The sequence below is a fragment of the Echinops telfairi genome, unplaced genomic scaffold, assembly GCF_000313985.2.
Source record: "Echinops telfairi isolate 266 unplaced genomic scaffold, ASM31398v2 ScPeMD7_29;HRSCAF=101, whole genome shotgun sequence".
Taxonomy (NCBI): Eukaryota; Metazoa; Chordata; class Mammalia; order Afrosoricida; family Tenrecidae; genus Echinops; species Echinops telfairi.
In genome coordinates this window covers 5,295,552-5,302,706 of record NW_022103926.1, presented here as the reverse complement: position 1 = coordinate 5,302,706, position 7,155 = coordinate 5,295,552, and positions in this window count along the sequence as shown.

Below are 7,155 nucleotides of genomic sequence, written 5' to 3'. Positions count from 1 at the left end.
CCCACTATCATGCTCAGTCCCCACCAGGATTTCAGCACTTCCTCTTTGTTAACATTCCCCTTGATCCTGCCCTACCAGGTCTCCCACACCTACCTCCCACCAATTTGGATCGCTTGTAGTTCCCTTGTCCCTGGGTTTGTTAACAACTCTGCCCCTCTCCCATGTCCCCTCGGAACTGTCAGTCCCCTTGTTTTCTCCTCGATTGTTCATCCAGCTTGTCCTATGCAGACAGGCCTGTTTTTCCTTTTTATTATTTTATTGAGGGCTCTTATAACATTCTGTACATCAGTTGTATCAAACATATTTGTACATGTTGCCATCAATTCCAAAACATTTTCTACTTGAGCACTTGGTATTAGCTCTTTTTTCCCCTTCCTCCGTGCCACAAAATGGGACCATGAACCAGTCCTTGCTGAGTGGGCACTGGTGGCATCGGTGGATGACTAGGCCATCCCCTGATGGCTCTGTGCCCTGGGGCAGGCGGCCTACCTGGTGTGCACACAGCACATCGAGGTTTCTTTACAACTTTTTTTAATAAGGTGTGTTGTGCCAAATTTAACTCACTAAACACTCATGTTTGTAAGCCATCTTAAGCACTTTATCTTACCAGTTTTAACTCGTACTACTCATGAGTATTCCTCTTGAGTAAACAGATACCGAGATGGTGAGTCACAGAGTAAGAAGATGCAAAGAGGATGTGCAAAGCCCTTGCCACCATCTGTGCCCCCTTATAAGGGTCAAACACTGGCTGGTATTTTTGACATTACACGATCACAGGTGGACAGGTGCCATTGTGGGTGTTAGGAGGGAGGGAGGGGGAGCCTGTCGGTAGTGGCTCCTGCTGAGGCATCTGAAGCAGTGCTCATGTGTTCACCCTCCGGTTAGCTGACTCCTTTTGGATCTCCAGCTTCCCTGAGAGTGTCGCCAGACCTCAGCACTCACACCAAGGGATCAGCAGGTGGCCCCTCTGCAGGCCTCACATGGTTCCTGGGGTTAATTTGGTTGATGGGTATCCATTTTAACCCTGCCTGCTATTGTCTCTTGGCCCTCATTCCATAGGGCCCAAGGCTGAAAGGGGGCATTCTGAAGTGTTTTCTGAGGCTTGGAGGCTTCAGGCGAGCCTATTGCGAACCAAAAGACTCCCTTCCCCACCACCTCCCTGCCCGCCCTCCACCCACACACTACCCCTGTCCCCCCATCGGGGGCTCTTTAAAAGAAGAGTTAAAAAGCCTAGATGAGTCCTCCAGTCCAAGCTCTCCTTTCTCCCTCAGACTGACTTGAAGGTGGGCGGTAGGTCATGGTTGGGAGGCCGGGGGCAGAGCCTGGATGGGCCTCTGTGAGGAGAGGTTGTGAGCTGAAGCCAGGAATGCTGCTGGGCAGAATGTGAGTGAATGGCTCCATTGAGCCGCGCTCTGTGGGGAACAGACCCAGTTTCCCAGAGCTCCTGAATGAACATCTGTCTGGGCTCGTTCTGTTGCAGAAGGCCCATTGACTGAGCTGCCTTGTGACCACTAGTGGCCACAGGCCCAGCATGCGGTCCAGCAAGCACTCTGCATTTCCTGCTTAGGGCCTTTAAGTGTGTGGGTAATTCCTTGTCTGTTACAAAGCTGCTCACACTGATGAGCTTTTCCAGTTTTCTCGGTACCTCCTGACCAATATTGGCCACTCTGTTAGTCCAGGTAGGCTAGAGAAACAAATCCAGGGAGACTCGTGTATAAGAAAGAGCTTTATATAAAAGAGAAATTTTCTATTTAAAAAAGCCCCAGCTCAGTCCAAATCAAATTCTGAAGTCTGATATTCGCCCATATGCCAAATACTAGTACAAAAATTCCTCTTTAGACTCACACAGCACATGCAATGATGCCGAATGCAGGAAGATCACAGGACAGTGGTGGATCCGGTGGCGGTAGAAGCATCTCAGCCCTGGTGTGGGTCTCTGCATGGCTCCTCCAGATCCAGGGCTCCAGCTGTCATCAGGGTGGCTCCATGTGGGTAGTTGCAACAGGAATGTTTCGCAGAGAGAGTGTGTCCCACCTCCAGGCAGGAAGACAGGAATTCCCAGAATCCTCCGGATAAGGCCATGCCCACAAAGAGGGATCAGGCTGACCTAATTGACAGGCTAGACTCCACCCCTTTGCTCAAATTGACAGATTATGTAACTGCCACAGCCACATTTCTAGTTGATGTGGACTATCCATGGTCACATAGCCCAATGGGCTCTAGGAGGCCAGAGTCACTCACTCATGCCTGGTGACCACACTGGCCACCGCTCCACCAGACTGATAGAAATGGGGAGAAATACTCCTCGTATGTTTGGATACAGGTGGGGGGAGGGTGCTCTGGAAAAACCGGGCTGGACTTGATGCTCCCAAAGTTGCAGGAAGAAGACTCCAGGAGTCCTAGACGTTGAAGAAGCTTCCATTCAGTTCCACTTGCTGCTGGAACACGTAACAGCCCAGCAGGGATCACTCGGATGACAATTCAGTTTTCAAAATGACATAATAGTATGTCCAGTGAAATGTATTTGAGTGGAAACACGCTGTGAGCTGTAATGATCACAATCCCTACAAGGTATTAGGTGATTTATTCCTGTAATTCAAAAATCAAAACGGCTGAAATGCATACCATACAGCTCATATATAATATGGTTTTTAGGAGTTCGAAATTATGACTACGCAGTTCATTTTGGGATTTGCCTGTAGCTATTCTGCATGGCTCGATTTTAGAAAAGTATTTAAATGAACATTTCCAAGTATACTGAGCCCTACCACCAACGAAGCAGTACGAGAAGGTGCTGGTCTTGAGCTTCATTCAGGTAAGCCAATCATCGAAGCTTCATTCCTGAGTTGTGGTTTAATTAGGGATGCGCATGGCCCTAGTTTAAACCAATGGCACGTGAGAGCAATACAGCCTTGACACTGAGCGGTAGCCACCTGCAGGGTTGTCTTGCCCTGTGAGGATGAGGAAGGGTAGTCCTGGAGCTGCTGCCATGACAGTTTCTAACTTGATGCGGCGCCACCCCAGGAAGGAAGATGGATGAGGAAGGAAAAAGAAATGCACCAAGCGCTGGAGATAAAACATTCTGGCTCATACTCCTTGGAAACCCATGGGCGCAGTTCCTACCATAGGGCCGCTGTGAGTGAGCCTGTCTGTGACATGGATTTCAGTATGCTTATTGGTAACCCTCAGTGCTGGGCTGCATCCACCTGTCGTTCTCTGCTCTTCTAAGGCTGCCGGCTGTCCATCAGCAGGCTGTCTGCGGTGCCTGGGCCCTGCTCTTCTCACTAAGGGGAAGGCTGTGGCTTCTGTGACCCGCTGGGGCCAACGCAAATTTCTTGAGTATTTGCAAGCTGCGCGTTCCTGCATCCAGGAGGTAGACACGCACCGCACCGGGACCCTGCGAGCAGCTCAAGTCCAGCTGTTCTGGAATGACTCCCAGCAAGATGAGACTCCAGGAGAGTGACACATTGCTATAGCCCTGCCGTAGCTAGCATCTCTCCTCTTCAAGGGTGTTTCCCAGCATTGCCTACAACCGATTAATTTGTACTCTGCTGAATCATGATTCTTCGGACAATCTTTCTTCTCCTTCACGCCTTCCTCTCCTCATTCTGTGCTAACCACACCATCCTCTGAACCTGCTTCTCCAAGGACTTTGCACTAGCTCTCCTGCACCCCTTACACCCTTCTCCCAGCTCCCCACGGTGGCTGCAGGAGTAGTAGGGGTCCCCTCATGTCCATCAGGTCTCAGGTTAACCTCCCCACTCCCAGAACTTTCTTTGTAGGTGAGTTAGTTTATTGTGCCAACAACCTGGCCAATAAACACATGAGGGGTCAATTGAAGAGTGGAGAGAGAAATGGCTCAGTGAGCCTCACCTTCTTCTTGCTTTGTGATGGTCGCACCAGGGTGCAGCTGCCTTAGCACTTCCCAGCTTCAGCTTGCAAGGCTCACTTCCTGCAAGACATCCCCAAGGAGAAGCCGCATGGACCTATCCCGATGCAGCCCTGGGTACTGGAGCAGCCTTGCGTGGAGACCCCTGCCAGTGCTGAGATGTTTACACATTCACTGACTCGGCTTTCCTCCTGCAGTTGGCGTCATAGTGTGTGTTTTGTGAGATGGAGGAGGACTGTGTGGATTGGTGTTGGACTTACGGGTTAATGGATTAATGTTGGACTTGTGGGCTTGGGCAGCACTGGGTGGGGATGTTTTCTTGATGCACACTTAATCTTTATATAAAACTCTTATACATGAGTTTCTGTGGGTTTATTTCTTTAAAGTACGCAGACTAACACAGTAGGGTATAGTATAGATGTTATGCTTTATTCTTCACACTGCCTGACAGATGTTCTATACTTGGTCCTGTGCTCCTGGCACTGGAATGTAAGCTATCTCAGGCCAAGATTCTGTCCCCAGTGCCCCAGGGTGATGTCTGGCTCTACTCTTAAGTTAAAAAAAACATATGGGAAATAAGTTAAGCTCTGGGGTCTGAAGAAAAGCATGCATTGATCATCTTACAGTGCTGGTGCTTGTATATGTTGTTTTTATTATTTTCCAGCAGAGAAAACAGAGGAAGCAATTTTGTACAAGAAGGCCTAGTTACTGAGGGGCACAACCATGAAATGAAGTGTCCCAAGCCATTGCCTTTGATTGAATTTGGTGACTCCCTGGCTGCCGTTGCAGAAACAGGAGAATAGGCACTTAGCAGTGTTTTGCAACCTGCTGATGCGGATGCCCTGCCTACCTTAGACTGGGTGCCTCCGTGTGCCAGGCACTTTGCACATGTCATGACACCGAAGGCCCGGAACAACTCCCAGGAAGTATTTCCATTTGGCTCTGGGGGAAAGTGACTTGCTCAAGGTCACATGGCCAACAGATTTGAAGCCTGGGTAGCCTGAGGTTATTAGAAGCTGGAACAGTGAGACCGGAACTTGAGAAACATCAGCCATGCTGGATGTTCTAACCTGCCCCTGTCCTCACTCCCAGCCAACACACTACAGGGGTGAACATCCCTTACAGATCTGTGTGAGAGCCTGGCTTGAGAGAGGGCCCTAAGACTAGAATTACCTAGTCACAGTCTCTATGAGTCAGAACGGACTCGATGGCATACTATGCGCTAAGCTTTGTGTCATCATTCACACCTGCTCCAGGCGCGTCAGGCTTTCCCCCTTTCTTCCTCCCACCCCACGGGCGCTGTCTCACTGTGCTCCAGCCAGAGAGAGAAGACCAGAAATTTCTCCTGGGAGCTGGGGCTCAGATCCCAACACATCTGGAGCTTCTGGGAAGGAGGAATGTCCTCCCAGACTGGGTTTAAAACCAAAATAGCCTCACCCACATCCCACTCCCGGTTACAGAACCACCCCCCACCCCATCACCACTCCCAACCAGAAACCCACGGGAATGTGAAGCCTGCACAGTGAAGAATGTCAGGGCCTCTGTGTTTCTCTGAATCCTTGGACACCATTTATGGCCTTGTGCTGACTGACGATTTGTCTCAGTCCTGTTTAAGACTCAATAAATATGTCTCTATAGATTTTTTAAAAGAAGAATGTTGGCCACGGAGCATCAAGTGAGATCACTCAGAACGTAAGCCCCTGCCAGGACCTTGCCTTGAGCCCCTTAGTAGCCTGTTCTAGGCCCCACAGGGCAGGCCTGGTCCTTCTAATCTTTTCCTCCTTTCTGGGCCTGCCTTCTGGACAGGCAAGGGAAGCATCAGATGACAACGTGTTTACAATTTGTAAGCCATAAACAACTAGACTCAAATTAGAGGCCAGTATGGCTCCAAGAAGTAACATTCCCTGGGGTCAGAAGTCCACTACTGAGGCTAAAGGCCATGTAGATATGTTCGGCTCATATAAAGGAGCTCTGGTGGCATTGGGCAGTGGTTCAAACCCACCAGCTGCCCCTCGGAAGAAAGACGAGGTTGTTTGCTCCCATACAAATTTAGTCCCAGAAACCCTGTGCTATGTCACTATGAGTCAGAAATGATTCAACGGCAATGGGTTTCCTTGTTTTTCTCCCAGTGTGAGCTGTTGGTAAGAACTAGATTCAAGTCCTGACTCTACCACAAGCTAGTAGGTCTAGACCTTACACAACTGACTCATTTTCTAGCATCTCAGTCTCTCTAACTGTAAATAGGTCTATCAATGGTGCTATGTATCTATTACTAAAAGTTTGCAGGATGCAACCAATTTGGAAAGCGGTTTGCCATTTTTCTGAAAAGCTTAAAACGGTTAAGGAATGAGCTAGTAATTCCACTTCCTGGGTGGGATCTGCCCAAGAGAAATGAAAATATGTCCACACACAAACTTGTGTCTGAATGTTCATAGCAGCTAAAAGATGGAACGACTATGGCGTTTCTCTGGGGGACATTAAAAATATTCTAAATGAAAGGGGGAACAGATGACAAGGTCTGCATATGGCCTCCTCCCTGGGGGACGGACAGTGGAGAAGTGGGTGAGGGAGACGTTGGATGGGGTAAGACACGATAAAATAATGATTTGTAAATTATCAGGGGTTGGGGGGGGGAAGGGGAGCGGGAAGGGAGGGGAAAAAATGAGCTGACACCAAGGGCTCAAGTGGAAAGTGGGTGTTGTGAGAATGTACTGATGTGCTGGACACAAATGACGTATGTACAGATTGTGATGAGTTGTATGAGCCCCTAATAAAATGATTATTTAATAATAATTAAAATATTCTAAATTAGATTATGGTGATGGCTGTACAACTTTGTAAATATCCTAAGGATCATCAATCAAGTTGTACACTTTTAAAAGGGTGAGCTTTATAACCCAATATATTTAAATTGACGGGAATTATATCTCGATAAAACCGTTGAAGAAAAACAGTGAAAGTAGGTCGAGCCTGGGGCAGTGCGTGGCTCAATAAACGTTGGGCATTATTCCTAATAATGAAATCTTCACAGAACAAATCTCAAGCTCCCAGAGGAGCGCTGAGCAGGGGGTCGGGGCGGCCAAACTTTGAGTTCAGGCTGTTTCTTGGGCGAGTCCCTGAAGACAGGTATCTGAACACCTGAGACAGGTATTCGAGCGCGTCGTAAGTGAACGAGTGAAACAATTCCCCACCCACCTCCCTGGGGTCTCGCGAGGCGCGGAGACCCAGAAGCAGCTGCCAATCTGGGGCTACCGCCTGCGGGGGGC